Below are 21,371 nucleotides of genomic sequence, written 5' to 3'. Positions count from 1 at the left end.
GGCACAGCAAAACATTTCTCAAGCCATGCCATGTTCCCTAAGCTCTGTAAGGAGCCATTCCAGGCTCTTTTGTGCAGCTGCCACTGCTGCTGACTGCCTTTTGTACAGAAGAGTCATTGGCAATTTGCTGCTTGGCCCTGCACTTCCCAGGGTGAGAGCCTTTACAATGAAAAGATTCTGAGGCTGGTCACCTGCCCTGTCTCAGGTCATCTGAGAAGCTGGCCTGTTTGCAAGAAATGACTGCAACATCAGGGAAAGCACTGCCAGCTTATGGAAACTGCAGAGTTAAGAGAGCTGAACTCATGCCTGAGCTAAATCAGAACAAAAGAAGGCACAGAGCCTGAGGAATTAATTGCTTTATGTGTTGTTGAGGCTTGGAAGGGCAGGAGGAGAAGAGGGTGAACTGTAAATACAAAGCAACTCTTAAGTGTCTTGGTTGCTTTGTCTCAGTTATAGAATCATAGAATGGTTTAGGTTGGAAGGGAAAGCAAAGTCCATCTAATTCCATCCCCCTTGTTGTGCTTCAGGCCCCTCTCCAGCTTTGTTGCCCTTCTCTGGACACTTTCCAGCACCTCAGCATCTCTCTTGAATTGAGGAGCCCAGAACTGGACACAGCACTCAAGGTGTGACCTAACCAGTGCTGAGTACAGGGGGAGAAGGACTTCCCTGCTCCTCCTGGCCACACTATTCCTGATCCAGGCCAAGTCACCATTGGCCTTCTTGGCCACCTGGGCACACTGCTGGCTCATGGTACCAAACTAATTGCAAGAAGACTGCAGGGCACAGTTGGCTTGGCAAATGGTTTGGCATTTATTTAAAGTTTAAAAAGTAAAAAGGGTTCTGATTAACTTGGGATTGATTTCATAGAATCATAGCATCAACCAGGCTGGAAGAGAGCTCCAAGCTCAGCCAGTCCAATCTAGCACCCAGCTCTATTCAGTCATAGAATCATAGAATCAAGCAGGTTGGAGGAGACCTCCAAGCTCAGCCAGTCCAACCTAGCACCCAGCCCTGGCCAAGCAACCAGACCATGGCACTAAGTGCCTCATCCAGGCTTTGCTTCAACACCTCCAGGGACAGCGACTCCACCACCTCCCTGGGCAGCCCATTCCAATGCCAATCACTCTCTCTGACAACAACTTCCTCCTAACATCCAGCCTGTACTTCTCCTGGCACAACTTGAGGCTGTGTCCCCTTCTTCTGTTGCTGCTTGCCTGGCAGAAGAGCCCACCCCCACCTGGCTACAGCCTCCCTTCAGGTAGTTGCAGACAGCAATGAGGTCAGCCCTGAGCCTCCTCTTCTGCAGGCTGCACACCCCCAGCTCCCTCAGCCTCTCCTCGTAGGGTTTGTGGTCAAGGCAGTACTCAAGCTAAGGTCTCAGCAGGGCAGAGTAGAGGGGGAGGAGAACCTCCCTTGATCTGCTGGACACACTCTGCCCAATACACCCCAGGATGCCATTGGCCTTCTTGGCCACAAGGGCACATTGCTGTGCCACGGATGTTAGCCACCAGCACCCCCAGATCCCTCTCCACAGGGCTGCTCTCCAGCAGTCACCTCCCAGCCTGTGCTGGTGCAGTTTGTTATTCCTCCCCAGGTGCAGGACTCTGCACTTGTCCTTGTTGAACCTCATCTGGTTCCTCTGTGCCCAGCTCTCAGTGTGTCCAGGTCTCTCTGGATGGCAGCACAGCCTTCAGCTGCATCAGCCAAGCCTCCCAGCTTGGTGTCATCAGCAAACTTGCTGAGCAGACTCTGTCTGTCTGTGCCCTCATCAATGTCATTGATGAGAATCAGAGAATCAACCAGGTTGGAAGGTACTTCTAAGCCCCTCCAGTCCAACCTAGCACCCAGCCCTGTCCAGTCAACTACACCATGGCACTAAGTGCCTCAGGTCACCTAAGCAGGTAAACTGCTGCCTTTGGCTGCTCTTCCAGAGCTGAAGAAATTCACTGGCAAGCAGCAGCAGCAAACTAAAATGCACACCAGAATATCTAGAGTAAGATAAACTTCAGAAGGATGAGAAAGGTGGGAAATTAGATCCAGTTCTAGTCCAAGGATGGAATTTGATGCCTGATCCATTGTGTGAAATTAAAACTTAACCCCCCTCCCCCCCCCAAACTGCTCAGCCCAAGCACTTCAGAACCCTTATTAACTAATTTGATTTTGCCTGTAAAAATAAAGGCAAAGGGCATGGGTGAAAGTGTTTCATTTAACATCTGCTTAGCTGCCATTAAATGTAAGTGTTAGAAATTAGATGTATCCCCTGGGCAACATTACTGTAACCTGAGAGCTTTGATGCACTAGAGTAAGGAAATGACATTAAAAGTGGTCATCTTCCTCTTCATAGCTCAGTGCTGGACAGAAAGAAGTCTCACAGATCCTCTCTCTGAGTAACAGCACAAGGGAAGCCCTGTGAGGAGAGGCTGAGGGAGCTGGGGGTGTGCAGCCTGCAGAAGAGGAGGCTCAGGGCAGAGCTCATTGCTGCCTACAACTACCTACAAGGAAGGTTGTAGCCAGGAGGGATGTTTGGGTTTGAGCAGAACTGAAGTGAAAAGAACAGGCTGAGTAGCTGAACAGACTTAGGTCATTCTGACAAGGAGGCACAGCTACAGAGGAGTGGCCTTGGGAGGCTGGCAGAGAAGCTGCTATTTGTAGCTGAGCCATGCAGGGTGGGCAGGCTGCTCAGCCCTGGGAACAAGCAATCATAGAATCAACCGGGTTGGAAGAGACCTCCAAGCTCATCCAGTCCAACCTAGCACCCAGCCCTGGCCAAGCAACCAGACCATGGCACTAAGTGCTTCAGCCAGGCTTTGCTTCAGCACCTCCAGGGATGGTGACTCCACCACCTCCCTGGGCAGCCCATTCCAATGCCAATCACTTTCTCTGCCAACAATTTCCTCCTAACATCCAGCCTAGACCTCCCCTGGCACAACTTGAGACTGTGTCCCCTTGCTCTGTTGCTACTTGCCTGGCAGAAGAGACCAACCCCACCTGGCTACAGCCTCCCTTCAGGGAGTTGTAGAGAGCAATGAGCTCTGCCCTGAGCCTCCTCTTCTGCAGGCTGCACACCCCCAGCTCCCTCAGCCTCTCCTCATAAGGTTTGTGTTCCAGGCCCCTCACCAGCTTTGTTGCCCTTCTCTGGACACCTTCCAGCACCTCAACATCTCTCTTGAATTGAGGAGCCCAGAACTGGACACAGCACTCAAGGTGTGGTCTGGCCAATGCTGAGTACAGGGGCAGAAGAACCTCCCTTGTCCTGCTGGCCAAGAGAGCTCTTGGTGATGAAGCTGGTGAGGGGCCTGGAACACAAACCCTATGAGGAGAGGCTGAGGGAGCTGGGGGTGTGCAGCCTGGAGAAGAGGAGGCTCAGGGGGGACCTCATTGCTGTCTACAACTACCTGAAGGGAGGCTGTAGCCAGGTGGGGTTGGTCTCTTCTGCCAGGCAGCCAGCAACAGAAAAGGAGACACAGTCTCAAGTTGTGCCAGGGCAGGTCTAGGCTGGATGTTAGGAGGAAGATGTTGTCAGAGTGATTGGCATTGGAATGGGCTGCCCAGGGAGGTGGTGGAGTCACCATCCCTGGAGGTGTTGAAGCAAAGCCTGGCTGAGGCACTTAGTGCCATGGTCTGGTTGATTGGTTAGGGCTGGGTGCTAGGTTGGACTGGCTGAGCTTGGAGGTCTCTTCCAACCTGCTTGATTCTATGATTCTATGTTAAAACTTCACCCACCCTCACCCTCAAAAAAACCCCACTGCTGGGAGTTGTCATCTTCACATAGAAGCACATCAAATGCTAGAGCTCCACAAATAACAGGCTACAAGCCACACAAACTCATCTGTGCATGAAGCTGATTTGCTATTTCATTTCCCCTCAGTCTACAATCCATTATCAGTAATCCAACTACAGACATGCTACATAATAGATCTATAGCTGTGCCCCTGCATAATTACTGTGTGCTTCTGCACTGGGCAGTCTTCAGCTGCTCACAGCTAATGGGCTGGAGCAATCCTCTTTAACAAAGTGTTTGTAACTCACCCTCCTACCAAATCATTTTCTCTCCCCCACCCTAATATTACCCAGTGCATGAAAGCTTAGTTATGAGCACTGTTTGTGGGACTGTCCATCATGGGAGGCTGTAAACAAAGCATCACAGAACCATTCAGGCTGGAAAAGACCTCTGAGATCATTATGTCAGCAAACTTGCTGTCTGGCTGTTCCCTTCATCAATGTCATTGATGAAGATCTACACCCAGTTCTGGAGCCCCCATTACAAGAGGGATGTGGAGATGCTGGAGTGTGTCCAGAGCAGGGCCAGGAGGATGCTCAGAGGGCTGTAGCATCTCTGCTGTGAGCACAGACTGAAAGAGTTGGGGCTGTGCAGGCTGGAGAAGAGGAGGCTCCCAGGTGACCTTCTTGTGGCCTGCCAGGATCTGAAGGGGGCTACAAAAAAGCTGGGGAGGGACTTTTGAGGCTGTCAGGGAGTGCCAGGACTGGGGGGGAATGGAGCAAAGCTGGAGGTGGGGAGAGTGAGAGTGGAGGTGAGGAGGAAGTTGTTGAGCATGAGAGTGGTGAGAGGCTGGAATGGGTTGCCCAGGGAGGTGGTTGAGGCCCCATGGCTGGAGGTGTTTAAGGCCAGGCTGGCTGAGGCTGTGTGCAGCCTGCTCTAGGGTAGGGTGTCCCTGGGCATGGCAGGGGGGTTGGAACTGGCTGCTCCTTGTGGTCCTTTCCAACCCTGACTGATTCTCTGACTCATTTGGGTGTAATTTCTTTCTCACCAGGTGAGCAGAACAGCATAAGCTGCATGCAACGACAACAGCAACAAAAATGGACTGGTTGGTTTCTCACTTTGGGGGCTGATGAGTTTTTTTAGTCACTACTTGTGTTGTCCCTCACTGAGTGCACTGCAGATGCTGTTTGAAATGGAGCAGCTCCTTGCAGCAGCCACTTTTTGAGCAGGAGCAGGGCTGCAGTCATGAAGCTGAAACTCCAGGCTGCTCCCAAGGGGGTCTAATGGGCATCATTAGGCTGTGGAGTGGCCATGTTCAAATTGAGTCTTTCCACTAACCCCCATCTGTAGACAGAGGGAGGTTGGTTGGCTGGAAACACACCTCCAAAAGCAGCAGTGTTTCTAATGGATTTGCCATAGAGAGTTTCAGGGGGAGGTTAAAATTAGCTGTCAGTGCAGGAAGGACTGAAATCCTTTGGTAGGGTGATCTGGTTTTGTTTTAAAGAGGCAGTGTGCTGCTGCCTTGAATAAAAAAAACCCCAAACCCTCTCTGCCTGCAGCTTTCAAATGGTTTGATTCATCTTCCACTTTGCAATATTGGGCTGGGTTTGGCTGGTGCAGAGTTCATTTTCTTTGTAGTAGTTAATGGGGAACCATAGAACAGTTTTGATTGGGAAAGACCTTTCAGATCATCATATCAAACCATTATCTGATTCTACAAAGCCTGGTGTTGAGCCATGGCCCTCAGCACCACAACCTTGTCTCTCTGAAACACCTCCAGGGATGGTGATTCAGACAGCTGGCCTGGGGAGCCCATTCTAGTGTTGAATAGCTCTTGGATTGAAGAATCATAGAATCATAGAATCAACCAGGTTGGAAGAGAGCTCCAAGCTCATCCAGTCCAACCTAGCACCCAGCCCTAACCAATCAACCAGACCATGGCACTAAGTGCCTCAGCCAGGCTTTGCTTGAAGACCCCCAGGGACGGTGACTCCACCACCTCCCTGGGCAGCCCATTCCAATGCCAATCACTCTCTCTGTGAAGAACTTCTTCCTAACATCCAGCCTATACCTACCCTGGCACAACTTGAGACTGTGTCCCCTTGTTCTATTGCTGGTTGCCTGGGAGAAGAGGCCACGCCCCACCTGGCTACAATGCCCCTTCTAATATTCAACCTAAACCCTCCATGGGGCAACCTGATGTCTTGTGGTTCCCAAGTAATCACAGGCTCACAGGATATTAGGTGTTGGAAAGGATCCAAGTAGATCATCCAGTCCAACCCCTCTGCCAGAGCAGGACAATCCTATCTAACACAGATCACACAGGAACACATCCAGACAGGCCTTGAAAGGCTCCAGAGAAGGAGACTCCACAACCTCTCTGGGCAGCCTGTGCCAGTGCTCTGGGACCCTTCCAGTCAAGAAGTTCCCCCTTGTGTTGAGGTGGAACCTCCTGTGCTGCAACTTACACCCATTGCTGCTTGTCCTATCCCAGGGAGCAGTGAGCAGAGCCTGTGTCCCCCCCCCGACCCCCAGCCCTCAGATATTGATAAGCATTGATTAAATCCCCTCTCAGTCTTCTTTTCTCCAGCCTAAGCAGCCCCAGGTCCCTCAGCCTCTCATCAGGCAGTTCTCCAGTCCTCTCATCATCCTCCTATCCCTGTGCTGGACCCTCTCCAGCAGATTCCTGTCCCTCTCCAACTGGGGAGCCAAAAACTGAAGGCAGGACTCAAGATGGCAGTACTCAAGATGAGGTGGTGGAGTCACCATCCCTGCAGGTGTTGAAGCAAAGCCTGAATGAGGCACTTAGTGCCATGGTCTGGTTGATTGGCCAGGGCTGGGTGCTAGGTTGGACTGGCTGAGCTTGGAGCTCTCTTCCAACCTGCTTGAATCTATGATTGGATAGGGCTGGGTGCTAGGTTGGACTGGATGAGCTTGGAGCTCTCTTCCAACCTGCTTGATTCTATGATTCTATGATTCAATGATCCAGTGCTCTGCCACCCTCAAAGTGAAAAAGTTCCTCCTCAGGATCCACCTTCCACCACTCAAGTCCATGCCCATAACCTCTCATATTGTCCCTGGGCACCAGTGAAAACAAAGTGGCAGTTAACCTCCTGACTTTTTTGCCACTCTCATTGAGGACAAGCATTATTTTCTGATATAGTAGCTGCCCTCTCTCTGAAATAGTAAAAGAATAGGATATGTATTTCTATATGAAGTCAGAGGAGTTTTGCTTGCCAAAGTTATCACAAATCACATCCTCTGAGTCCAGGAAGAACTGAAGTAGGTCAGCATTTGTTTTAATATCTTCTCCCAGCAGGATGAAATTAGCTTCTTTATGAAACCAGAAGGATCCCTAAAAACAGATAGAATGTATTTTCACAAGCAATGAATTAGTACTTAAACATGAAACAGTCAGAGAATCATAGAAGAGTTTTGCTTGGCAAAGAACTCTAAGATCTGGAATGGGTTGCTCAAGGAGGTGGTTGAGGCCCCATGGCTGGAGATGTTTAAGACCAGGCTGGCTGAGGCTGTGTGCAGCCTGCTCTAGGGTAGGGTGTCCCTGGGCATGGCAGGGGGGTTGGAACTGGCTGCTTCTTGTGGTCCCTTCCAACCCTGACTGATTCTGTGACTGTTCAAGGCAAGGTTGGAATTGTTCAAGGCAAGGTTGGACATGGCACTTGGTGCCATGGTCTAGCCTTGAGCTCTGTGGTAAAGGGCTGGACTTGATGATCTGTGAGGTCTCTTCCAACCCTGATGATACTATGATACTATGATTCCATGGAGGTGTTTAAGGCCAGGCAGATGAGGCTGTGGCCAGGCTGACCTAGGCCAGTGTGTCCCCATCCCTGGAGGTGTTTAAAACCAGGCTGGATGAGGCTGTGGCCAGGCTGATCTAGGCTGGTGTGTCCCCATCCCTGCAGGTGTTTAAGGCCAGGCAGATGAGGCTGTGGCCAGGCTGATCTAGGTTAGTGTGTCCCCATCCCTGGAGGTGTTTAAGGCCAGGCTGGATGAGGCTGTGGCCAGGCTGATCTAGGCTAGGGTGTTCCCATCCCTGGAGATGTTTAAGGCCAGGCTGGATGAGGCTGTGGCCAGGCTGATCTAGGGTAGGGTGTCTCTGGGCATGGCAGGGGGGTTGGAACTAGATGCTCCTTGTGGTCCCTTCCAACCCTGCCTGATTCTACGTTCATCAAGTAGAATCCTAGAATTCATAGAATCAACCAGGCTGGAGGATACCTCCAACATCATCCAGTTCAACCTAGCACCCAGCCCTAGCCAATCAAATAGCCCTCTACTCGTCCTTGTAGCCCTTCTCTGGGCTTCATGGAGTTGGTTACCCTGAGAAATACACTAAAAGGATTTGCTCTGTAATAATCTGTTACAGAGAGTACATTGCAGCTACAACAGATGCTTTGCAATGCAGCTGTGATACACTCAGTGAACCTCAATTGAGGTTTTAGATGCCCTGGTGTGAGCAGCAGGAGTAGGGAGGTGCTCACACCCCTGTACTCAGCACTGGTGAGCCCACACCTCGAGTACTGTGGCCAGTTTTGGTCACCACAGTATAGGAGGGACACTGAGGTGCTGGAGCAGTGCAGAGAAGGGCAATGAGGCTGGAGAGAGGTCTGGCAAATAGGAGCTGTGACTGGATGAGGCATTTAGAGCCATGGTCAGGATGGCTGGATCAGGCTAGGTGCTAGACTGGATGAGCTTGGAGGTCTCTTCCAACCTGCTTGATTCTATGATTCTATGATTTAGCTTGAGGAAGAGAAGATTAATGGAGCAGCTCTTGGTATCTGTGACTGCTGAAACCAAACACACAGCCAGATGTGCACCTCCAGGAAATGCTGAGATGCTCTCACTCTTCATTTTAATGTGAATTAAACACCAGCAGAGCTGAGATGTTAATTAGGATAGCTGTTAACTAAAACAGTGAGTAAAGCTTTGTACCAGGATTGAAGGCTGGAGTTGCCTGTGTGACAGAGAATTAGAGATCTATGAGGGTGAGTAGGACCTGCAGGTGTTTTCAGCTTGCTCCTCTCTGTGACAGGGTAAAAGGCTTCACAAGGAAAGTGCTGTCTAGGTGTGAGGCTTTGAGGCTAATTGGAGTATTTTGAGGAGAAGAAATAGATGATGGGATGTGAAAAGGAAACAGGGGTGATGTTCTGCTTCACTCAGCTTTGTATTGCTGAGGCATACAAAAACAAGGACACAAATATAGATCATAGAATCATAGAATCAAGCAGGTTGGAAGAGAGCTCCAAGCTCATCCAGTCCAACCTAGCACCCAGCCCAAGCCAGGCTGCTCTGCTTTCCTGCTTTGAACATCTTCTTCTCTTGCTGCTCTGCTTTCCTGCTTTGCAGAATGGGAACAGATCTTCTGGTTTAGCCTGGAGAAGAGAAGGCTTCCAGGAGACCTTGGAGTGGCCTTCCAGGATCTGAAGGGGGCTACAAGAGGGCTGGGGAGGGACTATTGAGAATGTCAGGATGAGGAGGAATGGGTTTAAAGTGGCAGAGAGGTGATTGAAAGTGGATGTTAGGCAGAAATTGTTTGCAGTGAGGGTGGTGAGACACTGGCACAGGTTGCCCAGGGAGGTTGTGGATGCTCCCTGTCTGGAGGTGTTCAAGGCCAGGTTGGATGAAGGTTTGAGTGACCTGTTCTAATGGGAGGTGTCCATGATGTGCTGGTTTGAAGCTAGCTAGAATGTTTTGGTGAGAAGAATTAGATTACAGGCTGTGAAAGGGAAACAAGGGTCATGCCTGCTTCACTCACAGGCTTGCTGAGAGGTATAAGAACAAGAATCCAAACCTAGATAAGACACTTCTCCTGCTGGGGAGCTCTGGGCTGCATTTCCCTCTCTAGCCTCTCTGCCATCTCTCTGATCAATCCACTTTGCTTCCTAACCCCCTGGGTGAACCTCCATTCTTCCTTGGGACTGGGGTAAGGTTGAGAGGGGTGGGAGAAGGTGGAAGGGTGGTTGGGAGCCCCTCCTGGGGACTCAGGTTTCTGAGAGGGCTGCTGTGTTTCTGTATTACCTTTTACCTTGTCTATCTCTGTCTCTAACTGTATCTACTGTAAATATCTGCTTGGATATTGAGCTAAGCTGTAAATATAAGTTGTGCCAGGGCAAGTATAAGCTGGATGTTAGGAAGAAGTTGTTGGCAGAGAGAGTGATTGGAATTGGAATGGGCTGCCCAGGGAGGTGGTGGAGTACCTGAAGGTGTTGAAGCAAAGCCTGGCTGAGGCACTTAGTGCCATGGTCTGGTTGTTTGGCCAGGGCTGGGTGCTAGGTTGGACTGGATGATCTTGGAGGTCTCTTCCAACCTGCTTGATTCTATGATTCTATAAGCTTCATTCAATTTCCAGAGCTGGCTGAGTCTAGTCTGGGTGATTTCCACAGTGTGTGGGGGGGCAGGGTAACACCCAAACCTATGGCAGGAGGTTGGAACTGGATGATCTTTGAGATCCCCTCCACCCTGAACCACTCTATGATGCTATGACTCTGTGATGCTCTTTTACGTCCTCTGCTGAGCAAAAAGCACCAATTTTAAGCAGTTTTTTCCCCTTACACTCACACATTTGCTGCAGAATGAATTGCTTTTCTCTCCTCCCCAAACAATCTGTGGAACTGGGGTGCTGCTTAGCTGACTGTACCAAACAATTGCTGCATCAATTGCTGAGGGCTGGGCCCCACTAGCGAGATGTGATGATGCTGTTGAAAGCACAGCAAGCAGCAATGGCAATTTCTAGAGACAATGAATCCTTTTCTTCTGAAGCCCAACAGCAAATCAGTTTGATTTTCATTACAGATAGTCACTTGTTTATCCTCAGGGGATATTTCCCTTCTCTCTATCTCCAATTTTTCTCTTTAGCTTTGAAAGGCCTAATTCAGATCTGGCTTATTTAGGCTTTGTTCTAAAGGAAATCAAACTGATTTTCAAATTGAATCTGCATTTATGAAGCCATAATTGGGAGCTTACAGTGGCAGAGAGTCTTTTGAGCAGCATCTGATGGTTGCTCTGCTGAGAGAAGAGCAGATTTAGGTTGCATGTTAGGAACAAGTTCTGCACCATGAGGTTGGTGGAACACTGGAACAGATTGCCCAAGAGGGTGGTTGGTGCCCATCCCTGGAAGTATCACAGTATCATCAGGGTTGGAAGAGACCTCACAGATCATCAAGTCCAACCCTTTACCACAGAGCTCAAGGCTAGACCATGATAGGGCTGTGGGCACCATGAGGGTGGTGGAGCACTGGAACAGATTGCCCAAGGGAATGGTTGGTGCCCATCCCTGGAAGTGTTCAAGGTGAGGCTGGACAGGGCTGTGGGCACCGTAAGGGTGGTGGAGCACTGGAACAGATTGCCCAAGAGGGTGGTTGGTGCCCATCCCTGGAAGTATCACAGTATCATCAGGGTTGGAAGAGACCTCACAGATCATCAAGTCCAACCCTTTACCACAGAGCTCAAGGCTAGACCATGATAGGGCTGTGGGCACCATGAGGGTGGTGGAACACTGGAACAGATTGCCCAAGGAGGTGGTTGGTGCCCATCCCTGGAAGTGTTCAAGGTGAGGCTGGACAGGGCTGTGGGCACCATGAGGGTGGTGGAACACTGGAACAGATTGCCCAAGAGGGTGGTTGGGACTCATCCCTAGAGGTATTCAATGTGAGGCTGGACAGGGCTGTGAGCACCATGAGGTTGGTGGAGCACTGGAACAGATTGCCCAAGGAGGTTGTTATTGCCCATCCCTAGAGGTATTCAAGGTGATTCTGGACAGGGCTGTGGGCACCATGAGGGTGGTGGAACACTGGAACAGATTGCCCAAGGAGGTGGTTGGTGCCCATCCCTGGAACTATCACAGTATCACAGTATCATCAGGGTTAGAAGAGACCTCACAGATCATCAAGTCCAACCCTTTACCACAGAGCTCAAGGCCAGACCATGATAGGGCTGTGGGCACCATGAGGGTGGTGGAACACTGGAACAGATTGCCCAAGGAGGTGGTTGGTGCCCATCCCTGGAACTATCACAGTATCACAGTATCATCAGGGTTAGAAGAGACCTCACAGATCATCAAGTCCAACCCTTTACCACAGAGCTCAAGGCTAGACCATGATAGGGCTGTGGGCACCATGAGGGTGGTGGAACACTGGAACAGATTGCCCAAGGAGGTGGTTGGTGCCCATCCCTAGGGGGACACAAGGTGAGGCTGGACAGGGCTGCAGGCAACCTGATCTAGTTGAGGATGTTCCTGCTGACTGCAGAGGGGGTTGAACTTATGAAGAGAGGTTGTGGGACTTGAGGCTGCTCAGTCTGGAGAAGACAGAGGGGATTTAATAAAGGGGGCTGGGGGTCAGGAAAGAGGGGACAGGCTCTGTGAGAGGATATCCTTATCCTATCCTATCTGCAGTGGGACAAGGAGCAATGGATGGAAGCTGCAGCACAGGAGGTTCCACCTCAACACAAGAGGGAACTTCTTTACTGCAAGGGTCCCAGAGCACTGGCACAGGCTGCCAAGAGAGGTTGTGGAGCCTCCTTCTCTGGAGATTCTCAAGGCCTGTCTGGATGTGATCTGTGCTAGATTGTGTGGTCCTGATGTAGCAGAGTGTTTGGACTGATCTCTGGGTCCCTTCCAACCTCTGACATCCTGTGATCCTGTGGCTGGATGACCTTTGGAGGTCTCTTCCAACCCAAACCTATGATTCTATGATAAATTGTTGCTGTGGCCTCTTTGCAAATAAATATGGGAAGTAGAGCAGCAATTTATCATTGAATCATAGAATGGTCTGGCTTGAAGAGGACCTCCAAAGGTCACCCAGTCCAACCCCCACTGCAGCAAACAGAGACATCATCAACTTGATCACTTCTGGGCTCCTCAATTCAAGTGCCATGTTGAAGTGCTGGAACATGTCCAGAGAAGGGTGATGAAGCTGGTGAGGGGCCTGGAGCACAGCCCTGTGAGGAGAGGCTGAGGGAGCTGGGGGTGTGCAGCCTGCAGAAGAGGAGGCTCAGGGCAGACCTCATTGCTGTCTACAACTACCTGAAGGGAGGCTGTAGCCAGGTGGGGTTGGGCTCTTCTGCCAGGCAAGCAGCAACAGAACAAGGGGACACAGCCTCAAGTTGTGCCAGGGGAGGTCTAGGCTGGATGTTAGGAGGAAGTTGTTGGCAGAGAGTGATTGGCATTGGAATGGGCTGCCCAGGGAGGTGGTGGAGTCACCATCCCTGGAGGTGTTGAAGCAAAGCCTGGATGAGGCATTGAGTGCCATGGTCTGGTTGCTTGGACAGGGCTGGGTGCTAGGTTGGACTGGATGAGCTTGGAGGTCTCTTCCAACCTGCTTGATTCTATGATTCTATGTTTCAATGAATGTGGAGTTAGGTGTTTGAAGAACTTTCTCCTTCATTTTTAGTCATCCTATTTATTTGCAAAGAAATTGAAGCTCCTTTTCCTTGAACATATCACAAAGCAAACAACAAAAAGCAGTTGCTGAGCTCAGAGGTTCAGTCACAACAGACACCCAAAACATCTCCTCTCACACACCAGTGCTCAGAAAAGGATTAAAGAAGTGATTCATTTCCAAGGAATGATAGGGTCAAGTCTCTGGCTAGAATATTGAAGAGAACAAGCATTCTTCAGGAGTATCAAAAGACACCAGCAAACACACTCCAAAGCAGAGTGCTCCTGGAGATTTGTTTTGAACTATTGATTCCTTCTGCTGAAAAGGGTGGCAGTTATCTCCTCTGAACATGGGCTACAGAGAGAACAGCATGGAAAAAGGGGAGCATCACAGCTGAATTTGCTGACACGAGGCAGACCTTTGCCTTTCTCAATGGAAGAATTTGAATCTAGGGGGAAAAAGTGTTGTGAGGAAAAGAAGAGAAAGGATTAGCTTTGCTTTGCTGTCATAAATAATGCTGTGCTGTGGCAGTCTGGTCATATTTAATAGCATCATAGAATAGACCAGCTTGGAATAGGCCTCCAAGCTCATCCAGGCCAACCTAGCACCCAGCCTTAGCCAATCAACCAGACCATGGCACTGAGTGTCTCATCTAGGATTTTCATGGAATCAACCAGGTTGGAAGAGACCTCCAAGCTCATCCAGTCCAACCTAGCACCCAGCCCTGTCTAAGCAACTGGATCATGGCACTGAATGCCTCACCTAGGCTTTTCATAGAATCATAGAGTCATAGAATCATAGAATCAACCAGGTTGGAAAAGACCTCCAAGATCAGCCAGGCCAACCTAGCACCCAGCCCTATCCAATCAACTAGACCATGGCACTGAGTGCCTCATCCAGGACTTTCACTGAATCACAGAATCAAGCAGGTTGGAAGAGACCTCCAAGGTCATCCAGGCCAAACTAGCACCCATCCTTAGCCAGTCAACCAGACCATGGCACTGCATGTCTCATCCAGGCTTATCATAGAATCAGCCAGCTTGGAGGAGACCTCCAAGCTCATCCAGTCCAACCTAGCACCCAGCCCCTTCCAATCAATTAGATCATGGCACTAAGTGCCTTATCCAGGCTTTTCATTGAATCATAGAATCAAGCAGGTTGGAAGAGAGCTCCAAGCTCATCCAGTCCAACCTAGCACCCAGCCCTAGCCAATCAACCAGACCATGGCACTGCATGTCTCATCCAGGCTTATCATAGAATCAGCCAGCTTTGAAGAGACCTCCAAGCTCAGCCAGTCCAACCTAGCACCCAGCCCTGGCCAATCAACCAGACCATGGCACTAAGTGCCTCAGCCAGGATTTTCATGGAATCATAGACTCATAGAATCCCTTCCAGCCCCTAACCTTCTGTGATTCTGTGAGTACCATTGGTGTGGGCAGGGGAAAAGGAAGCTCATCTCTTGCATATATTTGAGTGTTCAGGCCTGAATGACCTCACTTTCCTCTGACTTTGCTAGGACTTGAATCTTCACAGTCCCTCACAGAGTATTTTTCAGTTGGATTATTATTACACCACCTCATCATTTTCATCTCTCTGGGTCAGGCAGGTTATGTTTTGTCACAAACTCAGTTGACTCCCATATCACATTAATTGCTTTCAGTGGATCAAAGTTGATGACATTGCAGCTCACTCTGCTCTGGTTTTTTGCCCCTCTGTGTATGTCTCTGTCAGATAAATAACTCAGATTTCCTCACTATGTTGCAGTCTTTTGTTCCTTCTCTGCTGTCTGTAATTGGCATCCTCAAAGATCAAAGCAAGTGTGCCCTGCCTTATGAGTAAGACTGGCAAAGTGAATCATAGAATCACAGAATCCAATCAGGTTGGAAGAGAGCTCCAAGCTCATCCAGTCCAACCTAGCACCCAGCCCTAGCCAGTCAACCAGACCATGGCACTAAGTGCCTCATCCAGGCTTTGCTTCAACACCTCCAGGGATGGTGACTCCACCACCTCCCTGGGCAGCCCATTCCAATGCCAATCACTCTCTGACAACAACTTCCTCCTAACATCCAGCCTAGACCTCCCCTGGCACAACTTGAGACTGTGTCCCCTTGTTCTGTTGCTGCTTGCCTGGCAGCAGAGCCCAACCCCACCTGGCTACAGCCTCCCTTCAGGTAGCTGCAGACAGCAATGAGCTCTGCCCTGAGCCTCCTCTGCTGCAGGCTGCACACCCCCAGCTCCCTCAGCCTCTCCTCACAGGGCTGGTTCAGGCTGGATGTTAGGAAGAAGTTCTTCATGGAAAGAGTGATTGGCATTGGAATGGACTGCCCAGGGAGGTGATGGAATCACCACCCCTGGAGGTGTTTCAAAAGAGGCTGGATGAGGCACTTAGTGCCATGGTTGAGTTGATTAGGCAGTGTTGGGTGCTAGACTGGGCTGGATGATCTCAAAGACCTTTTCCAATTTGGTTCCTTCTGTGATCTTGAAGGTCTTTTCCAAGCAGAAAGTTCTATGGTGCATGTGATTGTTGTTTGGGGTTTATTTTTACTGCTGTAAATGTGGAAGCTCTGTCATAACTGAGACAACCCAGTTTCAGGCACTAATTAATTTCCTTTGCCAAGCAGGAGGACAATGCTAATTCCTCCTCTGCAGCTAATGGAGAGATGCCAGAGAAAGTTATGCTGGCAATGTTATCATGTACCAACCAACAGATACTTTAACTTTGTTTGATTTCTGGGTTTCTTTTTTTTTTTCCTGGAGAGAAAACAATCCAGGGGCTGGAAAATATCTTCTGCTTGAAATGCAAGCCAAGCCCTAGCATTATGGAGGGGGGAGCAGCATGAACCATATTGTGCTTGAAATAACTGATTGACTCTTTGTCTCCTAGACTCATGGAGTTCATTAATGTATGTGAGTAACATTAAAGATGGTTTACAAATAAGCATTAATTATCATAGAATCAGCCAGGTAGGAAGAGACCTCCAAGCTCATCCAGGCCAACCTAGCACCCAGCCCTGGCCAAGCAACCAGACCATGGCACTAAGTGTCTCATCCAGGCTTGGCTTCAACACCTCCAGGGATGGTGACTCCACCACCTCCCTGGGCAGCCCATTCCAATGCCAATCACTCTCTCTGCCAACAACCTCCTCCTGACATCCAGCCTAGAGACTGTTTGCAAAGGCCTGCAGGGGCAGGATGAGGGACAATGGCTTCACAGTAGAGCAGAGCAGATTGGGAGTGGATGTTTGGAACATATTCTGCATCATGAGGGTGATGGAACACTGCAACAGGTTGCCCAGGGAGGTGGTTATGGCCCCATCATGAAGATATTCAAGGTTAGGCTGGAATGAGCTGTGAGCAGCCTGATCTAGTTGAGGATGTCCCTGCTGACTGCAGAGGGGTTGGACTGGATGAGCATTGGAGGTCACTTCCAGCTCAGACTATTCTACAATTCCATGATTCTATGATTGCAATGCCAATCATTCCCTCTGGAAAGAACTACCTCCTAACACCCACCCTAGACCTCCCCTGGCATAACTTGAGGCTGTGTCTCCTTGTTCTGCTGCTGCCTGCCTGGCAGAAGAGCCCAACCCCACCTGGCTACAGCCTCCCTTCAGGTAGATGTAGACAGCAATGAGGTCAGCCCTGAGCCTCCTCTTCTGCAGGCTGCACACCCCCAGCTCCCTCAGCCTCTCCTCACAGGGCTGTGCTCCAGACCCCTCCCCAGCTTCTTTGCCATCTCTCTTTATTTTTCATCAATTAAGGTTGATATCTTTGTGTTAGGCTTCCTGATAATGCCTCAGGGTGTGGTGTGGGTTTTTTTTACTTTCTGGGTTTTGTTGAGTGCTTTTCAAGACTCAAAGTCTACTTTTCTTGGAACAAAGTTCAGGCAGACCAAATCTCTGAACATAATTGTTTCACGTGGTCTGCTCCTTAATGGCTCGAGCTGTTTTAAAGTGGTATAAGTATTGCAATAGAAGAGGAATTAAAATCATCAAAGAGCACTTGAGTTGTCAGGAGACAATTCTTCTATCTGCTTAACACATCTGAGAAAGCAGTGTAGAACAGCAAGGCTCAGTCACTCGAGTGGCATTGAAATAATAGGATGGATTACCTCTTCTCTTGGAGAAGAGGAGGCTCAGGGCAGAGCTCATTGCTGTCTGCAGCTACCTGAAGGGAGGTTGTAGCCAGGTGGGGTTGGGCTCTTCTCCCACGCAGGCAGCAACAGAAGAAGGGGACATAGTCTGAAGTTGTGCCAGGGGAGGTCTAGGCTGGATGTTAGGAGGAAGTTGTTGGCAGAGAGAGTGATTGGCATTGGAATGGGCTGCCCAGGGAGGTGGTGGAGTCACTGTCCCTGGAGGTGTTGAAGCAAAGCCTGGATGAGGCACTTAGTGCCATGGTCTGGTTGATTGGCTAGGGCTGGGTGCTAGGTTGGACTGGATGAGCTTGGAGCTCTCTTCCAACCTGCTTGATTCTATGATTCTATAATTCTGTGAGCCTGTGATTCTATGACTCTATGATTTTGTTTCTATGATTCTGAGATTCTATGGTTCTATGACTCTATGATTCTATGACTTTATGATTCTTTGATTCTATGATTCTGTAATTCTATGACACTTTGATTCCCTGATTCTGTGCTTCTATGATTCTGTGATTCTATGACTGATTCTATGACTCTTTGATTCTATGATTGATTCTATTATTATGTGATTCTATGACTTTATGATTCTGTGAGTCTGTGACTCTGTGATTCTGTGATTCTATGATTCTATGACTCTATGATTCTGTGTTTCTATGATTCTGTGAGTCTGTGACTCTGTGATTCTCTGATTCTGTGATTCTATGATTCTATGACTCTATGACTCTGTGTTTCTGTGATCCTATGATTCTATGACTCTGTCATTCTATGATTCTGTGATTCTGTGATTTTATGACTCTATGATTCCGTGTTTCTATGATTCTGTGAGTCTATGATTCCATGATTCTTGCTTGGGCAGCATGATTAGCAGTGAGCATCTCAGCTAGTGCCAGCTCATTACAGCTTCTGAGATGGGTAAAGGCAGAAATGTTAGAGTGGATCAGGGTGAATTTTCTTTACCTCTATTCTAGCTACATCCTAGGCAGGCAGTGGTCGAGGCAGAATAAATCCCTGCCTTTTAGAAAGCATAGAATCACAGAATCACAGAAACATCCAGGTTAGAAAAGATCCTCAGGGTCACCAAGTCCAACCTATAATCCTACCCTACAAGATTCACCTGATGATTCTCTGATGATGATGGAGCAGTTTGCCCAGAGAGGTTGTGGAGTCTCCTCCTCTGGAGACTTTCAAGATCCATCTGGATGCATTCCTGTGTGACCTGCCTTAGGTGATCCTGCTTTGGCAGAGGGAGGTTTGGATATGATGATCTCCAAAGGTCTGGTCTGACCCCTACCATTCTAGGGTTCTGTGATTCTGTGTGTCTGTTATTCCTAGCTACTACCCAAACCATACCCTACAAAACATTCTGCTTTAGAATCATAGAATCACAGAATCAAGCAGGTTGGAAGAGACCTCCAAGCTCAGCCAGGCCAACCTAGCACCCAGCCCTGGCCAGTCAACCAGACCATGGCACTAAGTGCCTCATCCAGGCTTTGCTTCAACACCTCTAGGGATGGGGACTCCACCACGTCCCTGGGCAGCCCATTCCAATGCCAACCACTCTCTCTGCCAACAACTTCCTCCTAACATCCAGCCTTGACACAACTTGAGACTCTGTCCCATTGTTGTATTGCTGATTGCCTGGCAGAAGAGACCAACCCCACCTGGCTACAGCCTCCCTTCAGGTAGTTGTAGGCACAAATGTGGTCACCCCTGAGCCTCCTCTTCTCCAGGCTGCCTCAGCCTCTCCTCATAGGGTTTGTGTTTCAGGCAGCCAATGTAGGATCCTGCTACTTTTATCTCCTTGTAGGGAAGAGGTCTGCATGTCCAGGGGGCAGATGTTCCTACATCCTGTAATGAGACTGTGACCAACATCTCTTTTCACAGCCCATTCCCTTCCATTCACTCCGAGACTTTGCTTTGATGTTGGTTGTTTTCCTGAGCATAATGAGATTACAAGGGATCTGCAAAGTGAAAATAATCTTTCAAAGGCTGCAAACTCAGAGTGAAAAAATAAAATGAGCCCTGAGTAAGGCCTAGGTAGTGTTGCAACTCTTGTCTGGGTAAGTGGGATGTAAGTGGCACATATACAACAGTTGATTTTCTGGCATAAACTCCATTCCAACTGCAACTTTGTAATGCCAGTTGGGAAAGAAAAAAGCAGTGTTAGATTATCCTCTGCTTCCCCAGTGCATTGCTTTTCCTCTGTTTCAGGAACTGCTTTGTGTTCCAAGTCAAATTACAAAGTCAGGAAGGTAGAAACGAGGCTGAATCAAGGAAGGAAAAAGCTTTATCAAGAGGGTGCAGGAGTTAGAAATCGATTTCAGTCGTTTTAGTGCTGATTAGACACTCTTGGGAGGCTGTTGCTTATGATTTAGGTGGGCTGGGGTTTTTTGGGACACAGTAATGTTGTTCTTAACTGGAGCACAAGCTGTGCACTGATTAAGTAGTCATAGTAGCCATATAGCTAGTAGGCTGCTCTAGGTTAAGATGTCCTTGCCCATGGCAGGGGGGGTGGAACTGGATGGTCCTTGTGGTCCCTTCCAGCCCTGGCTGATTATATGATTCTGTGATTCCCTGGAGGTGTTTAAGGCCAGGCTGGCTGAGGCTGTGTGCAGCCTGCTCTAGGGTAGGGTGTCCCTGGGCATGGCAGGGGGGTTGGAACTGGCTGCTCCTTGTGGTCCCTTCCCACCTTGGCTGATTCTGTGATTCTGTGATTCCCTGGAGGTGTTTAAGGCCAGGCTGGCTGAGGCTGTGGCCAGCCTGGTCTAGGGTAGGGTGTCCCTGGGCATGGCAGGGGGGTTGGAACTGGATGCTCCTTGTGGTCCCTTCCAACCCTGTCTGATTCTAGGATTCCCTGGAGATGTTTAAGGCCAAACTGGATGAGGCTGTGACCAGGCTGATCTAGGCTAGTGTGTCCCCATCCCTAGAGATGTTTAAGACCAGGCTGGATGAGGCTGTGGCCAGCCTGATCTAGGATAGGATGTCCCTGGGCATGGCAGGGAGCTTGGAACTAGATGCTCCTTGTGGTCCCTTCCAACACTGCCTGATTCTATGATTCTCTGGTTCTATGATTTTAGCTTTTACACTCCAAATCTCAGGATTTTTCTTTTGGCAGCTCATAGCAGTTCCCTCTGTAAGCTGTGCACCAGGTGTACTTTGTATGATTGTGCTTCAGGCTTTTGGGAAAGCTTTCCTGTCACTGTTCCCCTGGAACAACTTGAGACTGTGTCCCCTTGTTCTGTTGCTGCTTGCCTGGCAGAAGAGCCCAACCCCACCTGGCTACAGCCTCCCTTCAGGTAGTTGCAGACAGCAATGAGGTCTGCCCTGAGCCTCCTCTTCTGCAGGCTGCACACCCCCATCTCCCTCAGCCTCTCCTCATAGGGTTTGTGTTCCAGGCCTCTCCCCAGCCTTGCTGCCCTTCTCTGGACACCTTCCAGCACCTCAACATCTCTCTTGAATTGAGGAGCCCAGAACTGGACACAGCACTCAAGGTGTGTCCTGAGCAGTGCTGAGTACAGGGGCAGAAGAACCTCCCTTGTCCTGCTGGCCACACTGCTCCTGAGCCAGCCCAGGATGCCATTGGCTCTGCTGCCCACCTGGGCACACTGCTGCCTCATCTTCAATCTATTGTCTACTACTACCCCCAGGTCCCTTTCTTGCTAGCTGCTCTCAGTCACTCTCTCCCCAGCCTGTAGTGCTGCTCAGGAACCATTTCTGGGGGTCACTGGATGGAATATTTGGCTAGAACAGTGGGATCTGCTTTGAACTCAGGCACATCTTGGGTCTCACTTTAGACCTGCACATTCCTCACCTATGGAACTATCTGGGGCTATATTTTTGTTTCCCCTTTTACATTTTCTTCTCCTGCTTCCCAAACTTATTTTGTCTAATTTGAACAAATAAAGCTGTCTGAGGTAGTAACTCTCAGCATAGATCAGGCAAATAGTGGCATTTTCATGCATCTGGTGGGACAAGTAGGCACTGCATAAATCAAATTAATTAACTTCACAGTGATCTCCTAACTCTGCAAAAGGAATTAGAAGTGTTCCTTTCATTTTGAGGACCAGCAGTGCCATAGATTATTCCAGAGAAGAATGATGAGGCTGGTGAGGGGGCT

This window comes from Pogoniulus pusillus, chromosome 21 (genome assembly GCF_015220805.1).
Source record: "Pogoniulus pusillus isolate bPogPus1 chromosome 21, bPogPus1.pri, whole genome shotgun sequence".
NCBI lineage: Eukaryota > Metazoa > Chordata > Aves > Piciformes > Lybiidae > Pogoniulus > Pogoniulus pusillus.
This window is presented reverse-complemented; position numbering follows the sequence as displayed.